A 27,710-nucleotide genomic window follows, 5' to 3' on the forward strand; every position below is an offset into this window, starting at 1 on the left:
AAACCTGTTTCCAAAGCAGCCTCCTTCTGAGGCTGAATCGATACCCACAGGATCCACACATATAATTGGATTGAACGAGCAAACTAAGACTACCGAAGCAGAGATTCACAGATCCTAACTTTGTTAAAGCATAATCCTTCACAAGTCCAAAACACGAATCTGAACAGGGATGCCAGATAGCACCCTGCTGAAAAAAAGCAATATCCAAAGTGAGTAGGGGATCTCCAATCCCCACATCACCTGCAGAGAGCTCAAGGACAACTCCACTCGGTCCTCTTCCCAAACCCCACTTATAACAAAGAAGGGGAGATGGGAAGATAAATAGATAAATCAAAGTCCTTGCAGAAATACCAAGAAATGCAGAAGTAGTTTTGGGGGCAGAGAGCACATTGAAAGGAGGTACCTCAAGAGAGAGTCTGACTGTGCAAAACAAGGAGAAAGACAGGGGGAAAAAAAAAAAAAAAGCTTTTAGCACCTGTTTGCCTGCACTTATAAATAAGAAAAGAGGCAACTGCAGATAGGGAGGACAGTAGACACCCATCTCCCCTTGAATCTTGGTCGCTGTCCCCTCTGTGAACTCCACACTTCATCAGGGCTGCAGCCAGGAAAGCTGCAGCTGCGAGAGGTGGGAAAAGGCGAGCGGAATCACATCCCGCTTCCTAATGAAGGCGGGCACGGAGGACACGCAGCCCTAGTCACACACGCAGACAAGTTTCCCAGAAAGAGAAGCTGAGAAAAATATCACCTATAATTAGAGGGCAAGAGTCATAAATACCACAGCTGAATTAAAAGCAGAGATAAGTCCAGAGCAGAAAAGCAGAGCTTGAGCACAGTCAAATCTATGTCCCCAGCTGCAGTGTTTGACAAACCCTTGAACCTGGTTTGCACTGCCACGGTGCTCAGTGTTTCCAGCCAAAGGACTTCACACATCCAAGGAGATGATGAGGGCTTAGCTGACACAGTAACCCTGAGCACGTAGCCCCCCATGCCAGCGAGACATAGGAAGAGCCCCTTTTCCACAAACAGGGATGGAGATGCCTCCCCCCATCATTAGTTTCCAGGGCTGAATATGTTTAGCATGGATGATAAAGCGTAGTCGTTTCAGAGAGCTGTTGCGAGCAAGGTTATGGTCGTCGCTATCGCTGATTAAAGAACTGAATGTGCTTTGCTAAGGTAAAGCATGTTGCTATTTGCAACCCAGCACACAAGGTCACAGAGCACAGGTCCCTTCAGATGAAGGCCAGAAAAAAACCAGCTGTTTAACACAGGGAGCCGTGTCCAGACCACCTCCTCCGCCTGCCACAGAGCACCCTGAGCACCCAAGGCATTTTATTAGGTGGTTATAACTCACAGCCGCATCAGAATAAGCCCACAGCTGTAACCTCCAGACCTCACCACCAAAGAAGCCCAGCTGAATCAGCAAGGTCCACGTCAGCTCACTCATCCTCCTTGGAGCCCTGTGTCACTTGGCTTTGCATCATCTAGCAGGAAAGGCCGGTGAAGAGGACGATATCCTGAACAATAACAAGCAACAAATAAAGACATGGAGAGGGAGAAAAGCAGCAAAGCGATTTGCAAGCCCAGTTCTCTAGTCACGCAATGGACAGAAGACGGTTGCAGCACACACAGCAAGCTCTCGGTTCTTCCTCTCCTGTGGGGAACTCCAGAAATTCTGGCTTGTCCTGTAGGAGAAAGTTAAGGGTATTTGCAGCCATCATCAGTTCACAGATAAGGAAAGGGAGTGCTGTGCTTTAGACTACAGATAGTCCGGACACCAGCTCCTCACTCCCACTCGAGGGCGAGGGGAGAAACAGCTGGTAGACTTCAGTCCCTCTGATGTAAAGTTACACCCATAGCCTCTACTCATCCAGAGACTCAAGCAAAGCTGTGCCAAAGATTTGACGCCATGCCTGCAAAAGGCAACAAACGCAACCAGTGCTGGAAGAGCTGACTTGCCTGTCAATGCCTGGTTTCATAGGAAAACTGCCTCTGACAGCCTAGCAAGAGTGGCAGTGAAACCGTGGAGCAACACCAAGGTGCTGTGACCTCCAGGTCCTGTTCAGGAGACCAGCAGACTCCTGTCCTTGCCCAGCAGGACAGGACAGCAGCCATCCACAGGCAGCAGTGGGCCCGGCTGCAGTCAGCCTCCTGGCTAATTCCACAAACACGTGGAGAGAAGGCACACCATCAGCTATTCCCCAGTTATTTTTAGTACCTGATGACTTTCCTGGAAGCACGCCATAGCGGCAGGTCACAGGAATGACTGCAGAAGGGACAAACGTGGCCCCTCTGCCAGGATCGCACCAGCAGCAATAGATGTCAGTCCAGATTTGAAGGGGTTGCCGATAAACACGTGAGCATACCGACCACACGCTCCAGCCGTTCTTCCTCCATCCTCCTCTTTTTCCCCATTCACCTGCGGAGCAGCAGCCGAAGCCAGCCCCGGGGCTCCCTGCTGCCCGCTCTGTCCCCACACAGCCTTGGAGGGGACACAGAGCTGACAGCACTGGCATGGAGACACCAGTTCATCTCAAGACTGTGGACAAGAGTCAGTAATTATTACTGAAGAGGGGGACAGGGCATTGCCCCAATATTGGATAAAGGCAACGGCAAAAAGCCTCATAGCTCTGGTCCCAGGGCAAACTGGCAGCCGCACTGCAGCACCTGCAAGCAAATCGCACCCACCAGCCAGAGTGACCGCTTCCCACAGCCCTGACCGACACATAAGTTGTCTTGGCATCTCCTAGACTGCTGCTGGCCATCAGGAGAAGGAGCTCAACACTTCAGTAGCGATTAGGCTGAAAATGAATGACGTTTTCCTTTACACTACCAGATAGATGCACCGGAGATGCATGAAGGAGGGCAGCTCAGCTGAGAGCTCCAGCAAGGAACTCAGCCTGGTTTCCACCTCAACTAACATATTCCCCCCAAAACAGTCTTTAGGACAGCATCTCAGAAGCAACGCATTAGGGTAACGGCAGTGGGAGGAGAAGATGAGAATCGGACCGGTTGCACATGGAAGAGCAGCTGGAGCTGAGCACAGCATTGCCTTTGGGGTTGAGTTACCAAAGAATTACCGATTTACTCTTTGCCTGCACTCGGGGGGCTGCAAGCAGAAACACTCCCATGCATTGCACAGCATTTTACAGCTGGTAAAATCTTAATGTTCAGGCACCCTGACTGAGCAGAGTCAAGATAACACTAAATAAATAGAGAGAAGGCGTGAGAATTTCAATATTCTTTTTGCTACATTAGGACCCTAATCAACAAAGGCAGGAATTGAGAAAAAACAGGATACGCAGCACTCTGAAGTCGTTCTACAGATGCATGAGGCAAGGGGCTTAATTTCGGGGGGAGCACAAGACACATCCCAGCTGCCTCATACTTGGCATATGAGGTTTGACCTGGTTGGGATCAGAACATGTACAATTCTGACAACGATAAAGCTGCCTTGGGGCCATATCCTATGGGTCCATACCAAAAAAATGCAGTGGCTAGGAGTCTGAAGGAGCAGATGGAACTTTTGCAAATTAAATTCTTACCAATTCACCCCCTTTAAGATCTTGCCCCATCAAAGAGAAGTTTGACCACTGCCACCCCAGCGCTGTCCCCACAGCATCACTCACCTCACTGCTGGGATTTGTCCTGGGTAGAGCCCTGCAGCTTGGGAGCTCACAGCCTGAATCCCTCCCTGATGCTGCCAGGGAAGCCAGGACCCAAACCAAGCCTTCTCCAAGGCTGGCTCCTCTCAGCTGGGGGAAGGCAGCTCATGTGGCCCCACAGCCCTTCCTCAGTGACCCATGCACGAGGCTTGGGCGCTCAGTTCTCCCTCAGCATGGAGGGAAACCCAGCAAAGCCCAGTGTGCAGAGGCTTCCTACTCTGCTGAGAAAGTCCATGGTTTTGTCCTTCCATAAATGATTTAGTCAACTTTACCTGCAGCCCAATTGTATGTCTAAGCATTAAGGGACTAAAAAACCTTGATGTGTGCAAACTGTTGCTTTACTAAATTAGTTTGGTTGGTTGTATTGTTTAGGATTATTTTTTTAATGCATTCTGATCAGATATCTTTTCTATTTTGCTTTATGAAAAAAGAATTTATAAGAATGAATCTAAAACCTGCAATAATGGCAGGGAGGGGGAATAGAGTTTTACAGAAGATGGGCATTAACAGGGTTAGAAATGCATCCTTTTGAGATGCGAGGCAGTAGGTTAGGAAATGAGGTGAAGCGTCACAGTGAAGGGGTTTTATTTTGGCTGCCTGAGAACTTCCACATCCCCCCTCCTCAACTTCCACATGTGATAAGATTCATAATGATAACTAAATGTATAATTGAAATGAAATGAAGGCAGTGTAAAGTTCAAACAGATGCACTTGCAAGTCCTTTGCAAGAGCTGCGTACATGCAGAATAGAAGCATTAGTGCAAAGCTTTGCTCCCTCATCAAGAGGAATTGTTTGAATATCTGATGTAGCACGCGTGCGGCTAAGGCTAGTTAGGCGCTGACACTCAGAGAATATGAATGAAGGCAGGCGTTTTTAAAGGCCTTAGAGGAATTAGGTGCCCAAAACACACACAGGCAGGCATTTAATTCCCCTGAAAATCCAGTATTTCAACTACCTTGCTGAAAAGATTTCTTTAGATAATCCAGAAAGCTTACCTAATACCCTACAAAGATTTTTTTTTTAATTTTTTTTTTTTCTTAATGACACTTGCGATTCAACATTATGATTTGGTTGCAGGAGGATTTTGGTCTTACGCTTCTCCTCACAAGGCCTCCAGCCTTTTGGGAAGTTTCACAGTGCATTTTCTAGTTATTATGGTAATAAATGAAGAAACGCTCCGGCCTAGTATAATGGGTACATGCTGCAAGCAAAGAAATCCCTTTTCTTCCTCACACCCACTTGCATCCATCCACTGCCCATATTTTTAGCAAAAAGGCAACTTAAACATATAAGCTTCATTGCTGCACCTAAATGAAACAGAAACATCCAATCTCATGAGCCAAGAGCATCACTGACACCATCCTGGAAACATTCCTGTAGACAAGGTGAGCTCAGCGACCTCACTGTCCGCATCCCCTTCACAAGAGTTTGAGGGAAACACGAGCAAAGGCACACAAAAAGCCAGTTAGGGTATTATGAAGCATCTCGTTTCCTGTCCTAGAAAGAATTGTGCAAACAGGGTATCTCCCAGAGCTCAGATTGCAAACTACTGCCATCAGCCTCCCAAGGCTACTCAGCATCTGTGGCTCCCAGGCGTGCAAATGGAGTACTTTGGATTTCCAAAAAGCCCTTCTCCATCAGTGGGGTGAGTTATTTTCAGGGCCATATTATGCAAGGGCTGGAAACAGGCGCCAATCACCATTTTGTGCCTATTTAAATCAAGCAGGACATAGCAGAGTCCCCTCCAGGGAGTCTCTTTACCTGTGTGGGGTTTGGCAGAGCCACCTTGGCTGGAGGACACCATCTGTCCCCTGCCTGGCCTCCTCCATGCAAGAAGGACAAATGGACAAAGAGAGATTGGTCACAGAGATAAAAAATTAAAAAGTACCAAGAATACTGCAGGTTCCTGACCACGCAGGAAAGTTATTACAGTTAGAAGAAAGCCACCTGCATCAGAAGGGAATGAAGCCAGCAACCGAGATACATATCAGGGGACAGGGAGGAGGGTGGGACGTGATGAGAATTGGCATAAATATGAGGCTGAGGCAGAAATCATAGGAAAATAAGGAAAGGAGGAGAGTTGGACTACAGGGCATCCCTGGTTCATTGGATCCCGGCCCTCCTGCAAGCTCCTGCTAAAAGCAGGAAGGGTTTTATCCCCTCTGTTCCCATGGGAAGGCTGGTCCAGAGTCTGATTGCTCTCTAATTGTCAGAAATGATCTTCCAATTTCCAGGCTGAATTTATTCTGGGCCAGTTTACGTACATTTGTTCTTGTGCCAACACTGTCCTCAGGCATAAATAGTTCTCCTCTGCTGATGCTCACCCCTCCCCATCTTCCGCCAATGTATTTATAGGCAGCTATCTTCCTCAGCTTTCATTTTGCTAATTTAATTAAGTTAGGCTTTCCTCGCCTTCCCTCCAAACACACGAGCTTTATTTCTTTTATCATGTTAGCAGCCCTTTCCCAGCCCCAGTTCTTTGGTCCAGCTCTGGTGTCCCTTCAAGGAAAACACGAGCTATACGATCGCCAGCAGTGATCTCTCCTAGAAAACAAATGCTTGTGAGCTGAGTGCCTAATTGCAAACTAACAGAGACAGGCTCGTCTTTTATCCTGTCAGCTGTTTTGAATCAGTTAAAGATCATAAATAGTGCTCTGGAGCACAAGCAGGTCCCGTAGTGCTTTGTAATGTATTCAGTTTACATCTTAGCTGAGTTGTCTCACCGTAATCCTGAACCGTTCTTCTTTTTCCAATTACGCTATACCACTTTGTGAAACCATATGATGTCCATCAGATTAAATATTATCCTATTTGGTGTTAGACAGCAGCTGATACTGCAAAAGGAGAAAGCTATGTCCAGTGGAGTGGAGGACATTAAGAGGTTTCATTCCTGCTTTTCTGGTGAAGAGAGATGTAAATATTGCTGTTTCACTTAGCATTTGGGGAAGAAGTCCAATCCATGGACTTCAAAACAACTAAAGATTATGCAAAAGTGGCAAAATGTGGCAACTACAAGAGCAAGATATATTTAGGTGATCAAGGCTAGAGAACTTGGATTCAAGAATTCTAAGAGAGCCAGCCAAGGAGCCATTCGGACCATTTAATGCTCATTTAGTAAGAGCCAGAATACCAGAAGAGCTTTCAAAAGATGGAAAAAGCTAACATCACATCAATATACATACATAGGGTATGGTGAGCAAATCCACAGAGCTTTACGGAAACTAAACTTTATGCTATTGTGTTTAAATATTTGATTAACAGTGTTAATAATGTTAGATCTTTCATGCCACTAGTATTTCTCATTTTCTAACTAGATGCTGGTACTTAGTATGGCCTTCCTTCAATATGAGTGAAAAAGGGACAGATTAATAAATGCAGCCAACTGCCTGAGGACTCACCCAGGGTACGGCTCAAACCTGGCTGCGAGGCAATCGCCATCCTAACCATTTCTGGGAGGTGGTTAGCGCCTCGATATTTCACCTTAAGAAAAGCAGAGGCACAGAAACTCAGTGTCTTTGCAGCTGCTATTAGGCTGACATTTAAAAAAAAGACTCTGTCAAAGAGCAACTCTGCTTTTCAACCTCTCCAAAAATGTTTGTTAGCCCAGCAAAAACTGTTTTCTGCCTTGTGTAAGCATGCTTTTCTCCCCTTCTCACCGATGACCTAGACCAGATCTCCAGCTCAACAGCAGCTTTGTTGCACTCCATGCAGGATAACAAACTTCTCATGCTCCAACTCGGTCTCCTCTTGACAGCAACAAGTGCAAGCTGTCCTTCATGTCACCAAAAGCAGAGGCAAAGGGGTACATCACTGTTTTGGTGGCCATTAACTCCGGATGGGTGCCAGCGCTCTACAAGCCAGTGCAGAGGAACACAATATTGCCCCCACGTGCCATTGCATCACTGCCAAGTAAGGCATTATTTTAATACTGTATCCCCAATGGCTCGTTGCAGGACTGGGTACCATTTCCTGGGATGGTTTTTCATCGCCCAGCAAGCAAGACAGGCTCCCTTCAGCCAAAACGGAGGAGAAAAGGTGCAGCTGGAGGCCAATTTGCTGTAGCGCAACTGCCAGAAATAGCAGAGAAAAATGGAAATATTCTCAGAGAATCCCTAGCCTTTCAATAAATAAGGAAAGCTGTTGTCAAGATGTAAAATAGGCAGGTGTTATTCGTAGGAGAGCAAATCGTAGTGGGGTGCAATAGGGCCAGAGGAACAGTTATCTCCAGCCACTCTCATTTCTTTGCAGAAATCGCATTTGGTGTCAACTCAAAGACAAGAAAGCCGCAACCATTTCCAGCAGCATTAGAAACACAAACAACACATCAACCATTTGTCAGAATGACAAAACTAGCAGGAAAATAGAAGGGGAAATATGTTCTTTTCAAGCACCTCCACAGGGGATTTGCAGAAATTGGGTGTTAAAAATAAAGCAAATGGCCAGCGTCCTCCAATACAACTCACTTCATTTGTGATTTTACTCTTCTGGGTTGCTGGGGCTTTTCTGAGCCAACAGTTTCTGCTAAAACAGAGAAGTGCCTGCTACAGAGGACTCAAGGTGGTCTTGTAATGGGTTTTCTTTCAGCCAGAAACAAGCAGATCTAGCACCAATGCCTCCTAGCTAAAGGGAGAGGGCAACGGCAAAGCATCCAGCACTGTTGAAGTATTAGCTTTTAACTGCAGCACTGCAATTCCCTCCGACCTGCGCCCTTCTCCTGCAAGACGCTCGTGGGGAACCTAAGCTCAGGCTTAGGGGTGGCCAGGCTTCCCCCAGCCCCTCCAGAGCTGCCGAGGAAGGGGCAGCACTGGCAGAGATGGATGGCCAGCCCCGGGGCGGCATGATTGATTTCCCTCGTTAGCCTGAGTGGTTAAGTGGGACGGAAGGGTGGCCGCACAGCCGACAGCTGCCCAGGGATGGGGTGTGGGGAGAGCAGTTTGTCTCGCTCAAGTTTGACACAAGTAGTATGTTCCCAAGCATGACGGTGGGCAGGAGAAAGCGTAGAGGAGCAGAAAGCCCTTGCTGCTTCTAGCATGGAGCTTAACACATTTATGGCAAGGGTTATGTGTTGCCCCACAGCTGGGGAGCCAGGTAGGATGAGCCCTTCCTTATAGAATAAATTGGGGTTTATTGCTGTTCCTTCTACAGTGAGCTTTCCCCTTTCCATACATGAAGAACAGGTGGAATTAAGGCTCAAACAGCTGATGCTGGCCTGGTGTGGTAGAGCAAAAGAACCACTTGGTGATAAAGCAAGACATGCCTCCAAGTTGACCCCAACCATCCTGAGTTAACACTTACACAGCCTGGCCCAAAGGAAGAAGTTCCCAGAAAAGTTTCTTTCTAACTTACCCACCTCAGTTTAGCTCTTGAGATCGATCCTTATTTTTCATTTCCATACTGCTATTGCTCTAAAACAAAGCATTCCCTGAGAACTCAGTGCCCATAATGTTGAAACCAAATCTTAGGGTGAGGCTGCAAAGGGGAAGAGTAAGAAATCACTAAAACTTTCTCCACTTCCCATGGAAAATTCTCCTGCAATCTCAGCTTTAAAGGTAGGTTAAAACTGGTTTGGCTTGGAGTTTGGTGGTTTAGGGGGAGGTTTTCTGGAAATCAAACAAAAGCACCAGCCATCATGCTGTGACACCCGCAGTATGATGAATGTGTGAAGCAATCACTAAATGTGGCTGCCGTGGGCCATGATAGAAATGAAATATGGGGAATGGTAAATCAGCGTGGACAGGAGGAGGAGAGAGCACCGGAGGGGTACCAGCCCTGTTGCCTTCAAGGCAGGTCACCAGCTGTAGCGGGGAGAGCCCCTCGCTCAGTGGACATTAACAGATGCAGAGAGGGGAGACTGGCTTGCTTTTTCATTGCTCCCTCAAAACCGGCTGCATCCCTCACTCCAAAGGCAAATAAACAGAAGCTCAGCTAAACACATCGCTCCAGCCCTGCTGAGCTATTGCTGAGCCCTTGCCCTCCACTGACATCCCTGGATCTGGGAAGTTTCTCAGGAAAAACTCCACGACGGCTATTTTTTGTCCTGGCACACGGCCATGCCAGGCTCAGCCCCTTGCTCCGAGGTGGGGAAGCGGGCATCTGCCTGTGCATATAATTGTGCATGTATATAGGTCAGCGCCGGCTCATGGGTCCGGTGGAGACATGTATGCATTTTTCTTGCATCCTTAGGCAAGCTGGAAAATGTCACTTACTCGCTAGGCAATCACTAAACATTTTGCTGCCCTAAGTGACCACCTGCTCTGCGTATGCAGCTCTGCGGCTGTGGGAGCAGGCTGCAAGCACATGTCTGTAAGACTGAGAACAGGTTTCTCCTTCTTTATACATTTTGCTTGATTTTTTTATTTTATTTTTAAAGGCACACAGAATGATTTAGAGCCCAAAACTGGGGCAAACGTCCCTACCCACATATGCATCCCTTCTCTCATCTGTGTTTCTGCAGTATCCTTCACCTCCCTTTTTATTTTAACCCTTGAAGGGAAACCCCGTCTTCTGTCTGGCTTCCTAACAGCAGCACCATAAAGCTTTTATTTGAAGCAGGGCTGATGCCCGAGCAAAGCCCACAGAGCAGAGAAATGCCCCTGAGGGCTAAGAAGCTGTTGCACATCCTGAAGACAAAGTCCTGACCAAGGAGGTGGGGGGGGTTCCCTGTGTAGCCCATATCTGCATGCAGAAGAAGTCACACACATGCCAGAGGGGCTGCTTTTTCTTAGTCCTGGCTCCTCCATCCTTGGGGAGGAACATGAACATCTGGCACAGGAGTTAAGTTCACAGACAGGTGTCTGCTGCTGAATCCCATGCTAAATAAAATAAGCGGGAGTGGGCTCACAGCACCGTTTGGAGCAAGCACCCTACAGCAAGCACAGCACCACGTTGCAGCAGGAGGACACGGCAAGTCCTTCCTGACCGGTGTGCAGAGGCAAGGGGAGAAAGATGAAAGGGATGGGTCTGAACGGAGGAAAGGAGCGGAGAGACTGCACAAAGCTGAAGCTCTCCAGGAAGGTGGAGGGCAGCTGAAGATGCTTCAAAAGGGACCGTGCTTTCTATCTCCTAGCAACAGATGCCAGCAAAAAGCCAAGGGAGATGGTCAGAAGATAGTCTTGGTTGAGGAAATGGGGGCTTTGCCAAGCTCACCCCGATGGACCCCCATTCCTCCCTTCCTTGGGCTCCTTACGGACACCAACACCACTGTCCTTGCCCCAGCCAGGCTGGTTTTTGCCCCCAAAGGCCCAAATAAGAGGTTTGGGTGTTTTCAGCCCCACTCAGAGCACCTCTCTTGCTCTCTCCCTTGTAGGATCCACCCAGCTTAACTCAGGGCAATAGAGCCACAATTCAGGCCGTAGCCATGCACGGGCGACAAGCAGCTTGGTAGCTAAAAGGGGAACCCCAACACTACGCAGAGTATGGTGCTTAGCTGGGAGTGAGCTCTCTGCCCCTCAGGGTCTTCTGCTGCTCAGTATTTTGGGCTCCATCTGCTTCCCTGCAAGTGTATTCACCTACAAGTAGCAAACAGGGCAATATTTACAGACCCCAAAGCATCTGGCACCAATACCTTTTAACCCATCAGTAAATGGCTGGAGGATACCATGTTCAGTGCTTTTAAAGACATTAGGGGGGAAAAAAAACCCTGCCTCTACAGGAAAAACCACCCTCCCTCCATTGCTGTATCAATTACAGAAGATGCATTAAAAGGTTTCAGTAATGATTTCTTGTCAATAACCTGGATCTTCAAGTCCCAGTGTCCTTATTCAAACTCTCCTGGGAGCAAGACGTCCCAGCAAAAAGGGACGCAGCACAGATCCAACGGCAAAGGCAGAGGAAAGATAATAGAAAAGAGATATTGGGCAGAGAAAAAAAGATCAGAGACAGCAATCTGTATGAACACAGACAGATCACCAGTTTAAAGGAAAGTGATTCTTCACTCTACGCCTATACAAATGATTTCCTTCCCTCTGCGTCTCCCTCCTCCCCTCTGCCCTGATGATTTGAAGGCTTTGGGAGCTGCAGTAAGTGTGACTGTTTTTCCGTGCAAGTCAGCCAAAGATTTAAGTAGGCAGGAGGAAAGCACTCTCTTTTTCCATCAGTGTTCAATAGAAAGACAGTAAAAAAAAAAAAAAAAAAAAAAAAAAGAAGAAGAAAAATCAGGGAAGAGTCCAAGCTGGGAATCATTAAAAGAAAACACAACCCAGAACATAAAAAACAGAGAGATGGAGTGGAAAAATACACTCAGGCAATCCTTCCAGCACTGAGCCACCCTCCAACACTTTTCAGGTATGTAAGGTCTTAACGCAGAGATTAATCTGCAAGCTGCCGAGCCAGAGATGGGCAAGCTGGCCTGGGAGGAGCCTTCTCCACACCAGGCGAGATCTTCTGATAATCCCCAGTAGAGAGCTAAGGAGGAAAGTTGGCCAACGCTTTTGCTCAGTCCTTGGGCGATGAAGAGGGGGAGCGGAGGGCTGCTGCCAGTTATGATAAGGCTGCTCTATGAATGCTGATTATCAGCCTGGCCCTGGCTTTCTAATCCAGATGTCTAAATCCATAACCCTTTGCCTGACCCCATAAAGCCCTCGTACAGGGCCAGGGCTGTTTGAGGCAGGCGTTCGTGTTATGGGTGTTTTGTGACGCATCCGGGCACGCTTGCTAGCCCAGTTTCCTAAGGAAACAGGGTACACATGGTCACAACATCCATCTGTCCATCCCTTCACTAATCATTTCCAAACCTGTCAGTCCATTTTAACTACATTGAAAAAGAACAGAAGAGATCCACTCCAAAAAAACCACCGGGTACCACAAATGTCATCCTCCCTGGTGAAAGCAGACAGGGGAGACATTTTTCTGATTCAGAGAAATAGCCAGCAACTGGGAATTTCTCCCTTGTTAAACTCCAAAGAAACCACACAGGAACTCCATGATGAGCCCAACCACAAGCAAAAAACAGGCTTTTTAGTCTTGCACATCACGGGATGACTTATTTTCATTACATAAGGAAAATTCAATAGGGTGGAACAGAAGAAGCTATTCTTGATACAATCAAAACTCACCCCCAGACACGTGACGTTGCAGGAACACATTTTTTTCCCATGCTCCAACGACATTCCCAGCTCACAAGAACAGGAATATTGCAGGATGAGCGCTTGGCTGATTTTTTTTTTTCTTTCCAAGACCTTCATCTTTCTTTGCCACCAAACACTGCCTGGAGCCCATCCAAAGCTTTCCAGGAGCACAGCATCTTGAACGTGCATGCCTTGCAGCTTTTCCATTCTTCTTGACGTTATAAAACTGTCTTGTAAAAGCAAAATTAAAGGCTTGAGTGCTGGCCACAAAGCCCTTACCGTGGACATGTTTTCTGTTGTATGCAACTCCAGGACAGAGGAAGGGGGGTGGAAGCGGGGAGAGAGCTTTATGCATTAAACTTCTTTATAAATCTATTGAAGGTATTTCATCACTTCCCGACATTCCTCTATAAAACCCACTCAGCTACGTTTACAAATTATAAAATTAGTTTTATGTGCAGGGTCCAGCTAATGGCACAGCTAAATCTAGAGAGCAGGAAGATTAGGTGCTTCTCCCTTCCTCATGGTGGAATTTATTTTGCAGCATCCCTGCACAGAGAGCAGCATCCATCCTGGGGTGGAAGAGTTCTCCCTCCCAAGCCAAAGCTTTCAAAGGTCAAAAGAGATTTGACCACTAACTGGAGAGTTCTGGAGAAGCCACGTCTGTGGGGAGCAAATAGAGCTGGATGGCTAAGGGGAACATTTGTGGTCCACAAAGACAAAGCGTTTCTGGTAAATTAGCGAACGCAAAACTGGAGAACTTAAATCCCATGCAAGACAATTTACGCATATGGGATGGAGAGAAAGGGGTGAAATACTGAGAATTTTCAAGAAAAACGGGCAGTTTTCATTGCTCTTCTTATTTTTGTAAAACAGGAGTATGCCTCACTCTGTGCTTTGAGCAGAAGACTATGGTGGTGGTAATGAGCTAACTGTGTTTGAACATTACAGAGATGCATTTTGCTATGCACCTAGGACATAAGATACCTGGCAGCTATATTGCATGTACTTGGTACCCTGCCATGCTGTTCAGAGAAACATTGGGCAGCACCAACCTACTTCCCAGTGGTCTTCCATTCCTTGGCTACAGCCCAAGGCACTACCCAATACAGCTCTCTGGAAGAGTGCTAAAAGACCCATTACAGAGACAGGATCAGCATAAATATTAATTCAGCACAGCACAACTGCCAGGAAGGGAGGGGGTGATACACTTCAGCCCTTCCTGCACAGGGCCAGCATCTCTCCTGCCCAGCTCTGTGCTTCATCCCTGCTAACATCCCCTCCCTGGCCCCAGTCCCTCTCCAGACTCCCCTGGCATTACATGGGGGTGCAGAAAGAGGCTTGATGTTGCTTACCTGGTCCATGGGGATGCTGCCTGCTACCCAAGGCAGCCCAGGCCTGTGAGGAGGGATCTTATGGCAGAGCAAGGTCACATCCTGATGCATTTGGCCACTTGCTAATCCTCACAGTGCTGGGGATCAACGTTGCAAGGGAGGAAGGAAAAGAACACAGCAGTTCCCCCAGTTAATGCTGGAGGAAGAAACAAAAGCAAATCAGCCTGGAGCACAGGGCACATGAAGGGAACAAGCTTCTTCAAGGCACGTTCTCAGCTTTAGTTCTTTGCTCACTTTAAAAAAAATAATTTCCCTCTGTAGTGTATTAATCACCACAAGTCAGCCTCAGGAAGAGTTATCCATGGAGCTATGCACGGGCTGCGAGGACACTGTGTTATAGCAGGATTATTTACTTTTATAACCTTTACAGAAACAAGAGATAACTACATTAGAAAAACTTGCTCTCACACAACAGCAGCAACCGCCTGATTCGTTCCTGCACCCTCCCATTTGTGCACTTGTGCCGAGAGAGCCGATGCTCTGGTTGCCACCATGAGAGCACTGCCACCATGCAGGGGTGGCTTTGGAGACAGCCGGATTTGGAAGGTGGCTTTTTAGTGAGTTTGCCTCTCAGAGGACCAGGGGGTACCTGTCTCCCATCCCACTGGGTACTGGCACTCAAGGGCTCAGGACCGGAGGCCACCCAGGGTTGCCCTGTGCCCCAGGGATGTGCGTGACATTGCGTGGTGGCACAAGACAAAGTGGCTTGTGCAGGAGGACCCTCAGAGCCTCCCCATTGCTTCCGTTGGGTTTTTCTCTCCAGCAGGCATCGGCCACCAGCAGAAAGCCTCCTAAGCAGCTCTCAGCCACAAGCTTTCCAATGGCTTAGGTCACTGCATGCCAAGAGCGAGCCTGCAATAAACTGAGAGCCCTCCCCTAACAACCACCCCATCTGACCTGCAGCTCCAAGCATGATGCATCCTTTGAGCAAACAAATGAAAAAGCTCTCTTCTGCACTGCCCTCTTCCTCTTCTCCCTGCCCTCTGATGCACGGCTGAAGTTAGATCTGTGGGCGGTATTTATTTCCCTGGCCCCTGGCATTGGGACCATGCCCAGAGGCCAAGTGCCCAGGGGCAACTATCGCACCTCTCTGCATTTTGGATGAGGCATTGCAAATTTCCAGCCAATTCACCAGCAACAACCATGCTGGCAGTGGCTTCACCCCCCCTAGTCTGCCAGGTGCAGTCTGGAACCTTTTCAAGAAATCACATGACGTGAGAAAAACAAAACAGTTACCTCTAGTCTCTGCTGCAATGAGCCAAACCTCAAAGCAAAAGTGCTCTTACATCCCCGATTTCCATTTGCCCCTGAACCTGTGTCTTGCACCTTCCAGAGCAGTCTCCCATTTCCACAGAGCTCTGTGGGTGACATCCTGATCTACAGACGTATAAAGGAGTCTTTGTTTACAAGATAAGAGCCACAAAATGCAAATAAAAAGCCCCAAATAGCACAAGATCAAACAGGGTCCATATCTACCCTTTCAAAGGCATGCAGGCTGCAAAGCTCGCTATAAGCAATGGTTTTGTTTGGAACATTAAATATGATACTAAAAGCATCTTCCGTGCGAAAACAAAATGCATGTGAGTTTTTTTATGCTGTAACTTTAATCTCTCCAATAACAAGTCTTTAAAGCTTTTTTTAGGCTGAAAAAATAATACTGAGTAATGAATCAAGGTGTATTGGGTTTGCGTGGCAAGGTTTTGGTAGCGGGGGGGTTACTGGGGTGGCTTCTGTGAGAAGCTGCTGGAAGCTTCCCCCATGTCCGACAGAGCCAGTGCCAGCCGGCTCCGAGACGGACCCGCCGCCGGCCAAGGCTGAGCCCATCAGCAACAGTGGTAGCCCTTCTGGGATAATGTATTTAAGGGGGGGGGGGGGGGGGGAATGTGCAACAGCAACTGCAGCCATAGAGAGGAGTGAGAAGATGTGAGAGAAACAACCCAGGTCAGTGAAGAAGGAGGGGGAGGAGATGCTCCGGAGCAGAGATTCCCCTGCAGCCCGTGGGGAAGACCATGGTGAGGCAGGCTGTCCCCTGCAGCCCATGGAGGTCCACGGTGGAGCAGATATCCACCTGCAGCCCAGGGAGGACCCCACGCCAGAGCAGGGGGATGCCCGAAGGAGGCTGTGACCCCGTGGGAAGCCCGCGCTGGAGCAGGCTCCTGGCAGGACCTGTGGGCCCACGGAGAGAGGAGCCCACGCTGGAGCAGGTTTTCTGGCAGGACTTGTGACCCCGTGGGGGACCCACGCTGGAGCAGTCTGTGCCTGAAGGACTGCAGCCCGTGGAAGGGACCCACGCTGGGGCAGTTTGTGAGGAACTGCAGCCCATGGGAAGGACTCACATTGGAGAAGTTCATGGAGGACTGTCTCCTACGGGAGGGACCCCATGCTGGAGCAGGGGAAGAGTGAGGAGTCCTCCCCCTGAGGAGGAAGGAGTGGCAGAGACAACTTGTGATAAACTGACTGCAACCCCCATTCCCCATCCCCCTGCACTGCAGGTGGGGAGAGGAGGTAGAGAAAATTGGGAGTGAAGTTGTGCCCAGGAAGAAGGGAGGGGTGGGGGGAAGGTGTTTTTAAGATTAGGTTTTATTTCTCATTATCCTCTCCTATCATATCCTCATTTGTCCACGTCGAGTCTGTTTTGCCCGTGATGGTAATTGAATGATCTCTCCCTGTCCTCATCTTGACCCATGAGCCTTTTGTTATATTTTCTTTCCCCCATCCAGCTGAGGAGGGGAGAGATAGAGCGGCTTTGTTGGGCACCTGCGTCCAGCCATCAACCCACCACACAAGGCCTTAAGAGGCTGATAAGCAGCAGGGAACCATTGCAGAGAGTGTACTCCTGATTTAAAGTCTTAAACATACTCCAGGAAACAAAATCCATCTACCCATCAACATGATGAAAAGACTGCAAAGTTCCCTTAAACTCACCCGGCTACCTCATGAATCTCCTGGTTGGGAAAGCAAGGAAAAATGCAGTCCTCTTTCACTTAAATCTTCAAACCAGCAACTTCCACACAAGCACGAGCCATTTTGCTGCTCCTGGGATATGCTAGCAGGAGCTATACCTGTGCAGTGAGCAGGGAGGAGGCTTCAAAGCCTTCTCGCAGCAGGGGTGCAGCAAAGCCCAGGTCCCCAGTACCCGTCCTGCAGCTCAGGCCACTCATCACCTCCCCTCCAGATGCTCTTCCTCCAGCAGCCTCCGTGGCATCCGTTTTTTTGGTGTCCCTTGCCATGCAAAACAGGATCCAAGATGCCTCCAGGCTCTGCAATGCTGGCAGAAGTTATTTCAAGGCACTCCTCTTCTGTACCAGGACAGCCTTGGGACTGCTCAAATATCACTATCTTCCCTGTTTCTCCTGGCTTACACTGGTGGCTTATTCTCCATTTTCAGAGCAGCAAAAATTCAAGTCACGCTTCACAGGCACATCCTGCACCCCAGTGGATGGTCACAGCACGGAGCATCTGTGTGGGCACCTGAGAGCCAGAGGGGATGGATGCCTGAGATGGGAGGACTTCCCCAGCTGGACCTCACCCACGGCTCTGCAGGTACTCCAGCAGACCACAGATTTAAGTGGTCTCCATGAAGAAGCCTTTGAGCATTCCCCGTTCAGGGGGAGAGATGGCCTGACTCACCTGAAAGGAGAGAAGCCAAAAGGATTTAAGTACGTACTCATCATTAGGCATGCTAGTAACGTTTTCCTGAATCGGAGCTCGGGCAACCAAATGAAAAAGGCAAATATTTGCTAGAATGAAAATGTCAAGCGCTTGGTGGCTTTCCTTTTGCCTTGTTTTTTTGTTCATGGTGGCTTCAACCAGTTAATAACCATATAATTAATGGATTTGGGGGGGGGGGGGGGTTGGTCAAGGGGGTAGGGTCGTTCTGAGGCAGCTCAAAAAGTTTTGCTTATTTCTTCCTAAACAAAATTTAAAGCAAGGAAAAAATGGGAAAAAACGGTTCACTGGGGAAGCGCCAAACTTTCTTTTAAAGTTAGCATTAGCTTCATTTTTGCTCCAAACATCGCTTCAGAAAGTAGAAGTCAAAGGATCTCATTTCAAAAATGCACAAAGAAGTGGTTTGATTTTTTCAAAATTGCTACTTTCTGTTGTAATTTTTTGTTGAGTTCAACACAAATAATTTCAGCTGACCTAAACTCCTATTTTTCAACATATGCATTTATATGAGCTTAAAAAAAAATAAAAGAAAGAAAGTCTAGTTCTTTAGCCTGTATTTGTGCAAAACCACTAATTTTTAGTTGTTGGCTTTCTGCTAGAGATAATCACACCAAACAAACGGCTGAATAAATGATTCTTCTCACAGGTGTATCACAAAGGCTGATGGAAAGAACAAAAAAATAAGACGGTGTATCAGAAAAGGAAAAATATAAAGTGTGTATAGATATAAACCACTAGGAATATTTATAGAAACAGAGCACCAGTGTCAACACTTGAATGCTTGTGCTACCAACTCCCTTTTTGCATTTAGGTTTCACATCTCATGGCATTGCATACGTACTCCCTGTAATCCACAAGCGTCAAATTAAAGGAGCCTAATTTTATCTGGAAGAGCTTGGAGCGACCTCAAGAACAAGTGCTCTTCGCTTGGAGCCGGTGTTTGAATTTCTTTCTTGCCAAGAGGAGCATTAGTCCCCTGGGTAACCCAGCTCGAAGGCCTGGGGGACGGCTGCTTTATTTCCTCATTAAATAATTCTGACTCGTGAACACATCAGAAAACTTGCATTGTGGCCTTTGACAGTCTACCTCTATAAAGGCAAAGTTTGTCGAAGAAATCATTTTCTGCAAATCATTCACACGGCATTAGTCATGTTTGTTCCTTCCTCCCAGCCTCACAGAGACAGCTCCAGTAATTTGTATTATTTTCATTGCCTTCCCCTGTACCCTCATCTATCTTGACCGAGTGAACTTGCAACTTTATCTCATCTTCCTACAGCAGCAGATCAAGACAGAACTGCTTGTACTGGCCAAGAGGGATGGGTTTAAATAAAATTTTCATCTTTTTCTCTTGCAGACAAGCTAAATGCCCCTAATATCCCTGTATGGGCTGGCTCTTGGCCTTCAGAGGAGTCTGACCAACAAGGAATAATGGGCATAAGGACATGATTGGAAGGTCAAACCTTATTGATTATATTTACCTCCATTGCTTTTATTTGTATAACTCTGGCCTCTCCTTCCCTTCTGAATTTTTTTTAAACCAGCCAAACTACCTATGGGCATCTTTCATGCCCACACATCTCTAAGCCACATGCAAAGCAGAGCACTGAGAAAAGATGAATATGATAAAGATGCTCTTAAAGGTAATCTTGAAGTTGCTTAACCTTGCACACTGCTGGGCCCATGAGCACATACTGTCTTGGGTTACATCCCAAGGTGACAAACCAGTTTTTGAGGAACTTTTCCATGCAAGAGAGAAACATCCTAAACACCTGATATTCCTCCCTGCCCCCGCCCCAAACCCTGGCATATTTCTAGAAGATCTATACATTTATATCTGGCTGCTTAGTAGGGAAATGCTCTTTCTGAGCCATCTCCACTGTATATTTTCTTCTGACATAAATATGAATTAAGGTTATGGCCCAATATGATCTTCCCAGGAAAAAGTGTAGATTACATCAATGTGACCCATTAAAACAATCTTAAATACCCACTGATGGGTCATTATTGCAAGTTACTTTCCTTCCTGATGTAGAATTTCTTCAATATATTGGAGGAAAAAAAAGTCTCCAGGAAGGCATTGCCTGTGCACCGCATTAATAAAAAGGGACAACACAAGGGATGGGATTGACAAGTTGGAAGAGAAGTCTCCATTTACCCAACCCTGCTGGATGAATCAAAATACCCCTTCTGAAGGGCATGTAGGCTAAAGGGAAAACTTTAATTAGCAAAATTCAGAAGGAGCAAGGACATCCCTATCCCATGCAGCAACAGACCATGCTGTGTGAAATATGAGAAGACATGGATAAAATATTATGCCTGCCTGAAAATGCTCAGGAACCCAAAAGACCCAAGGGCTAACCCATCTCCTGTTGCGTGTAGTAAATATAGCAGCCTGCATAGCACTGTATCTGGGACCAGTGGGTAATTGCTTATGGGATCGCCTACAGTGGCTGTATGGGGTGATATAGGTCAGAGGATACGTGGTTGCGGAAAGGACTGGTGCTCCCACGCCCCAGCAGCAAAGGGACTTCCCAGACACAAGTGGCCAGTGGCTCATACATGACTCGTATGTGATATTAAATGTCACTACCTAATTAGCTAGTAGGTTTGTGGCTGCTTTTTCTAATAACTTTGCCCCACCGCAAGGCAAGAAATGGCACGTTGAGTTGCAAGTTGGATTTAGGTGCAGAAGAGGGGGTGGAGGGCTCCCCAAAGCATCGCCACTCGCTCCTTCTCCATCCCCTGCGTGGAAAGCAGTGACAGAAGAAGGCTGCAAGGCTCTTCCAGCTCAGGGGAGACGGGACTTCATGAGCCCTAAAAAAAAAGCCTTTATTTTACGCTTTGCCTCTGCAACCTGAATCCGAGTTTATAAACATTTTGGTGTGAGTCAAGACTAGAGGGATTTTTTTTTTCTTTGCACCTATATGATTCAATTTAAAAAAAAAAACCAACACCTGTCTGGAGAAGGAGTAGCTTGTACTATGGAAAGAAAAACTGCTCAAACCCAAGGCTGAGAGAAGAAAACACATACGCTCACCGGCTTTCCTCCCTTGCAGACAGCACAGTGCCGAAGACACACATCCAAGACACAATTGCCGGCAGTCGGCCCTGAGCTATGCCGGCTCACCATCCTACGAGTGGTCCCGCTGAAGGCTGATTTCAGCTAACCTCCAGTTCATGCCACTGTGTGCCCAGGAGCCCTCGGTGCCCAGCACAGCTACAGAAACCAATGCAGTGAAGAAGGGAAGGAGCTGCAAGCTTGCCACCGGGTCCTGTCGCAGTGCAAAGTCCCGAGGCACCGCTGGGGTTCAACAAACCTTTAAGGGCCAAGCAGAGTTGGGTGCTGAGCACAGGGGATCAAAGGCACCCTGCACCCCTCCCACAGCCCCTCCATCTCCTCTGCCTTCAAATGGGGACAGCAAAACAGCAAACAGCGCTGCCAGCACAGCACGGGAATCTTCTGTTCACAGCCTAGCACATCACCTTGCCCATTGCAGTAGGTTTATGGTCCCCTACGCTCCAAGGATCCATAGACCTCCCAGAAGCACCCCCCTTTTCCAGGCATCCCTGCATCCATAGGGTTAGGAGCGAGAGACGCTGCCAGAGCCTTTTTCCAGTTGCTATGGGGCCTGTGCTACCCAAACCCTTCCCCTAACAGGATGGCCCTTGCACACCAAAACCTGCCCCAAAGGGCCAAGAGGCTCCTGTGAGTACCTCTCACGCTACGTATAACAGAGGGTCCCTGGGGAAGAGTGCCCTGAATCATTTAGAGGAGGCCAGGCAACCCGCGGGCTGCAGCTGCAAGGTGAGACGTAGCACATCTTCCATTCTGTTAATTCATAGTATTGACAAAACATAAAATATTAACACCAGAGAATACAGAGTTCTCTTTAAAGAGATTGATTCGCAAAGGTTGGGAGTGGGTCCTTTGCCGTGCAGAACAGGTCAAGCAAAAAGTCTTCAGCATCAGGCAGAAGGGTTTGTGCCAGGGAGCAAGGATTGCCTTCTCTCTCCTCACCCTACGGGCTCACGTTTGCAGGGGCTTTGCACGGTGCCCGCCCTGAAGCTTCACAGGCTCCCAGAACATCTTGGATTGGGGGCGGTGGGGGGCTCGGGTTGTCATCTCCTCCCAGCAGCCCAAGGCAGGTGGTCCTCTGCAGGCCAATCTGCCAACACCTCCCTTAAAATGACACCCTACGCTGTCACACTCCTTCTCCCCACCATCACCCACCGGGAAACGAGGGACTCCTGCCCCGGGGGAAAGAATGTAGGGAGCCAAGAGCAAATTGAAGCCTACCTTTTTTTCCCAAAAATTTCCAGTTGTGTCAGCTTCTTTATTTGCTCCAACTTCCCTCCAATTTTCTGTATTCTTCATGCATCTAATTAATGATTCAGATCATTAATGTTTCTGGAGCAGAATTCTCTTCCCATCTATAAAGTGGCCGTGCCAATTCTTAGCCCTAATTTTAAACAACATACTTTGTTTAAGCTTTCTGCAGAGAAAACAGCTTGAGACCAAAGACTTTTCTGTCTCTTCACAAGACAATTACTGAGAATGTTATCAGCAAATCTTAACGCACCTTCATCTGCGAGGAGAATTTCTCCCAACACAGCTACACAGTCCACCCACCTATAGATGCGCACAGGACTACAATCAATACATGTTAATTAAGCTGTAGCCCACTCCAATTAAAATTATAGGATCTGAAGGACAGACATTTATTTTTGTCAGTAAATTAATTTAAGCATTCATTAATTTTAACTTTAATTTTTAAATTATATATCACTTTAATGATAAATAATTCCTCTCATTACAGGGGAAACATATGGAAGAGAAAGATAAAATGGGAGAGACTTGGACCCAGTGAGGAATATGTTCTCCGGCACTTCCTTCTCTTTCAGCACATCAGCAACCCCATTTATGTCAGCAAACTGGGCTCTTTTGAAAATTTGGCTGGCGAGTGCAGTGCTGAAATAAGAACAGAGATTCTTTGAGTATCTCACCTCCTTCTCTGCTGGGAACATGAAAGCTCGGCTGTGAAATCTCGGTGTTTTAGAATAGCTGAAACTTTGTACACGCTACCAAAATAAACACTTTTCTACGGAAATAAAAATATTACCATGTTAACAGTTTTTTTTAATTTATATAGAAAAGGGCAGGTTGTTTTACAGCTTAACCCTTTCTGCACATATCCCAGGCAGAGAGCACTATTTTTAAAGTGAGGTTTGTGCAGTGTCCTGCACTCAGAGTTAAACGTTCCCTGGCTTGCGTATGGCAGCTAAATACGCAGCAGACCAGCAATATTTTGGGCCTTCTTTTCCCAGCAGATGCTGCGTGGCAAATGATCTGGGCTGGTCTAAAGAAGGGGTTTAACCCTCAACATCGTCATCCCAAGAGACTGCCCAACAGCTCAGCTATCAGTGCCTCTCACATCTGCGCCATGAATTTTCTCTGCTCCACCTCAGTGCAAAACTAAGCAAACAACCCGAAGTCTTTTCCTTCTGTACGAAGCAGAACGCAAGAGCGTCTGGCATCCTAAAACGCTCTCTCTGAGATCACAAGCCCTTCACCCCGCCAAGCACATCCGCACAGCGCTTCCCATAGCCGGGATGCTGTATAAATAGCAGCGCTGCATACCGAGACTCCTCCACACAGATGAGATGTACCGTACCCTGCCTGGGACTTGTCAAATGCCAAAAATCAAAATAGATTAACTGAATAAATTATTCAATGGAGAGTGCCGGTACTCCTCAAGCACTGTGTTGCACTGGTAAGAATTGATCAGTTTCACAGCCGATGGTGGCAAACAAATAGCAAAACAAAACTGTTCAGCGAACAGACTATCTGACCAAAAAAGAGCTAGAAAAGCACCAGGTCTCAACCTCCGGGGAGCTTTAGACCTGCAGTGCAATTATGGTCTCTTCTTACCATATTTCTTCCCTTGAAACAACTACTTAGACCTCTTCCCAGCATGGTTTTGCAGCTATCATCGCAAACCATTGCTGCTGCATTTTTAGGACACCACATCTGCTACAACTCCTGGGAGACAGGCAGAGAGAATCCCTCTCTGAGCCCCGTTGCAGAGGGCTCAGCGCAAGCACGACGCACAGGCACCGTTCATACAGACGCCTCTCTGCTGCCTTTTACCCAAGACAGTAGCACCAAGACAGGGACGAGTGAGCAGCACAGCCCGGCCAGGACCTCCAGAGATAACTCACGGCTCCTAAAAGCCAGACAAGTCACGACTACTCGCACACACATTAAGCGGAGCAGAGCATCCCAGCCTTCTCAGAGCCAAAATTCACTTTTTCCAGCTCCTCTGCCTCTTGACATCTCCTGTCTCGCACTGTGTCACCTTCCCACAGTGCCAAAATTAACTGTATTCCCTTCTCAAGATCCATGCCCTTCCACCCCCCTGGAGAACCATCCCTAGCAGCGTGGCTTTGCTGAAGCCAAAGGGATTCCTCCTGCAAGGAGGAGCCCTGCTGCCTGCATTTCCACATATCAGTATAAAAGCAAGCAGGAGATAACCCAATGCTTTGAGCAGGTGGAGAGGCAGACCAGCAGCTTGGAAAACCTCTTTAGCAGGAACATGCAGGACCTAAGTAACGAAGAAGGTTCAGTCGAAAGGGGAATGGGGCAGTGAAAGAGAAACTATGCAAAATATTACTTTACCAGTAATCTTCTGTTTACTTAACTACTGCAGATATTTGAGCATTAAAAAAAAAAAAAAAGCATCTCTCCCCATTTATCTATTAGCTCTTCTTCTACTCAGCTGTGCTGCTGAATGCCCACATTTATGACATCAGTGCATGTTGCTATAGAGATAATTAATTAATGCAACATAATAAAGTCAGCAATTCTACTACCTTGCAGGTTAACACAGGACTGGAAGTAGAGTGGGGAGGATAGAAAACCTTACTTCTAAAAAGCAGTATTTTTAACGATCCTCCAAGCACTGAAAGAGAGACTTGGGCCTGAAAATCATTTCCACAGTACATGAAATGTGCTACATTTGGTATAATCACTGTCATTAGGAGCCCAGAGAAGAATTAGAAAAACAGCAATAAAGATGAATGAAGGTTCAGCCGAACAATTGCAAGTGGAGGAAAGAGTTCCCCCAGTGCCCAGCAAAACTCTTCCTCTCAACCTGGCAACAATGCACCAGCTCACAAGGTATTTGGCCAAAGATGCTACAAGCTGTGATGTGTCTAATCCCAAATGCACAGGGCCTTTTTCCAAGAGCCCTCCAATGCTGCCCACCCCAAAAATCATCTTTCCAGGGGTGTCTGTCTTCTATGGAAGGGAAGCTGAAGGCAGGTTAAGAGCAGCTCCTCCTCGTGGGACCTTCTGAGCAAGCCCGTGATGAGAGGGGGGTTGGGACAACCTCTTTGCACCCCAGAAGACTCAATGTCATGCTCAGCCACGAGCCAGTGGCCTTCCCAGCTCTCATCAAAGCAAGATTTTCCTGCCTGTCACAGGTGGGCCACAGGAGGAGGCAGGAGGTGAGACTAGAGTCTTTCACCTCTCTCATACATAGCTGCCTCCTGACAGTCAGGTTGACATTTACAGCTGACAAGGACATCAGTGACTTGTCAACATGTCCAAACAAGACAACTCTTTGATGAGAGCTGTAACTCCACCCAGGAGCTAGCCTTCCTACCAAGAATTAGGCCAAAAAAAAAAAAAAATTTAAAAAAAAAAATGCTGTGGAGCATTCAAGTAGGTGCCACACTTGCGGTTTGGTCTAACTCCACCCTTTTGTTAATTTAGAAAATTAAAACCAATCCCCTTTTCAAGCAAGGTCTTATTTTATTATTTGTCCTGTGCTAATTAGAATCTTTTTATATACTTTTCAGTTCAGGGTCTCTGCCTTCTGAGGTTAGAAAGAAGAAAGCAGGACAGATGAAATTAGGTCACTTAACCCTCAGGACACCACCATTCCTCAGCAAAGGTTGCTCTACATGCAATGAAGCAAAGGGGAAAATGCTTTAAGAGAAAGACACATGCAGAATAGATGAGCAAAAGACTGTGTTTTGGGACAAAAGTGACATCATCAAGCAACATTTGCCTTCCATAACCATTAAGGCTTTGTCATGTTGTGATATTTTCATGGCGAGCTTCACTGTCATGCCATAACTGAGGACACCTACACTTCTCAGAGAACTGCTCAGTGAAAAAACAATGAACCAAATTATTAAAAAATTTTAAAAGATCATGTAGTAGAAAAATCAGAAGGCCAGAATACTGTTGCCCAACTTCTAAGCCATCTCCACAATACATTATTTCAATAAAAGCACAGAAAAGTGTGCAGCTTTTATGTTGCATTCATGTGCAACACAGTTGAGGAAAATTAGAACAAAAAAATACCCAAGTATTAAATGCATTACAATCTGTTTGGAGACTTCAGCATCAGCTACCAATTCTTTACAGGCTCAGCTACTTTCAGTAGGATAAATCGCACGGAGTCACTAAAATCCAGAGCTTATTGCATACCATCTGTGGGCATAGTTTCTCTATTCCCAAGTCATAGCTGTTTTCCTGGCAGGCTGCTGCTTTGACCTGTCGCAAGACTTCTTTGCGTCTGTCTGCAACACACTCCCCAAGGAGATGGGTCCATCTTAAGGGGTCAGTTTAGCTGCAGAAAGAGAGCGGCAGAAGTCTGTTAGACAATTTTCATGAGACAATTTGAATGGCAATATCCAAGCCACCAAAATATTTGCCTGATCCGCATAAAAACCAGAGCAAAACCCACTCTTGCAACGACCAGCTGCTGCTGCATAGGTTTATAACTGGAATAAAGAGAGAACACATTTTCCCTAAACCCAGACAACAGCCCAACCCAGATAGCAGAGGCAAAAAATCATCTATGGTGAGAGTAACAATGGGCAATTTAGCTTGATTATATCCTTGCAGATCTTCCTATTTATAACGGTTTGCATTATTTTGAATGCAAACTGGTTTTTTTCCTGTGCATCAGCTCTCGCAAGCAAAAGTTGTCATTAGCTCCTGATTAAAAGAGGCTTTAAATAAAGAGTGGAAACAAGCCCAAACAATGAAGTGCTGCTGCATCCCAGTCCTGTTGTATCAGACCGACTGCTGCAAATGTCAGTTTTATTTACTGTTTGGAGTCCACTAAGCTTCTCTCTTGTAGGAGAGTTAAAACTGGGAATACTGGGCCAGATGGGAGAAAAGAACAACAGAGGAGAAGAGAAGAGGTAAATAAATAAGCAACCATGGGGCCCACGTGTCCAGGTGGGTCCTGGTAGTTCATACTAGCAACATACATGCAAGTTTGCCCACCGACGCAGCAAACATTAAATAAGCTTCACTAGTGAGAGCCTGACCTTTTCCATCTTCCCCCCAGCAGAAATCAAGCTCCGACAGGGACCAAAAAGAGGGTTAGAGATAGCAAAGATAATAAAGTCAGTCATCAGAAGCACAAAAGACCGAAGGAAAAAGACAGGCAGGTGAAAGGACAACCTCAAGAAAACCTGAAATATTGCAAGTCATCCTCTATTGCCAAAATACCATGAGATATAATCTATCCCACTTAAATAGTGGCAGCGGAATATGTGACCAGGTGAGGCTAGGAGCTCCATTTCGATGCAGAGAGAAGGACCCTACTCTGCTTTGTACATTAAATGGCTCACTTTGGCACACATTTGCCGTGTATTTTTTAGTGGAACAGAACTCCCCTTTAGCAAGGTGCAGGCAGACACCAAACAAGATTACTTTGAATTTTCCAGTCTCGATGACATCTGGACCACAGGAAACAGCACTGATCATTTCAAGTTGCAGGTTCTTAACCCCGGTGACGGCCAAGCCACAGCCTTTAGGGGATGTCTGCACTGCACGGCCACCAATTCCTCTGGTTAATGGAGAACCCCAGCCAACGCCAAGCTGGTCGACCACATC

At 47.0% G+C, this 27,710-nt stretch overlaps 1 long non-coding RNA gene across 3 annotated transcripts in view; it reads right to left on the reverse strand.

Annotated features, from left to right (window-relative positions):
• LOC128147244 (uncharacterized) overlaps nt 1-27,710 on the reverse strand; it is a 145,031-nt gene that overhangs the window by 113,315 nt on the left and 4,006 nt on the right. For 2 of the 3 annotated variants that reach the window (XR_008236974.1, XR_008236972.1), the window contains exons 2-7: nt 26,289-26,430; nt 22,089-22,251; nt 20,829-21,108; nt 17,048-17,752; nt 14,084-14,258; nt 12,717-12,958 (exon numbers count right to left, since the gene is read on the reverse strand). This is a non-coding gene — a long non-coding RNA (uncharacterized LOC128147244). The remainder of the gene's footprint in view (nt 1-12,716; nt 12,959-14,083; nt 14,259-17,047; nt 17,753-20,828; nt 21,109-22,088; nt 22,252-26,288; nt 26,431-27,710) is intronic. The other variant, XR_008236973.1, reaches the window with a different exon arrangement.

The sequence above is a fragment of the Harpia harpyja genome, chromosome 10, assembly GCF_026419915.1.
Source record: "Harpia harpyja isolate bHarHar1 chromosome 10, bHarHar1 primary haplotype, whole genome shotgun sequence".
Lineage (NCBI taxonomy): Eukaryota > Metazoa > Chordata > Aves > Accipitriformes > Accipitridae > Harpia > Harpia harpyja.